Raw genomic sequence first — 218 nt, forward strand, 5'->3', positions numbered from 1 at the left:
ACTACCCCGTTAATTGAAATATTCGCCATTTTCCCATACCGTTTAGAAAGCAGTTTAGGCATCCACGGCCCACGATATAAAATTTTGCTTTCATAAATGATAAATCTTTCTGCAACTACTAGAATATTAACTTGACTGGTTTCTCTCGGCTGCAAAGATATGCTGTCGACCAAAGACAACAGACCACAAGGACTAGCGATGGGACTCGAAAACAAACG

The sequence above is a fragment of the Penaeus monodon genome, chromosome 19 (genome assembly GCF_015228065.2).
Source record: "Penaeus monodon isolate SGIC_2016 chromosome 19, NSTDA_Pmon_1, whole genome shotgun sequence".
Classification (NCBI taxonomy): Eukaryota; Metazoa; Arthropoda; class Malacostraca; order Decapoda; family Penaeidae; genus Penaeus; species Penaeus monodon.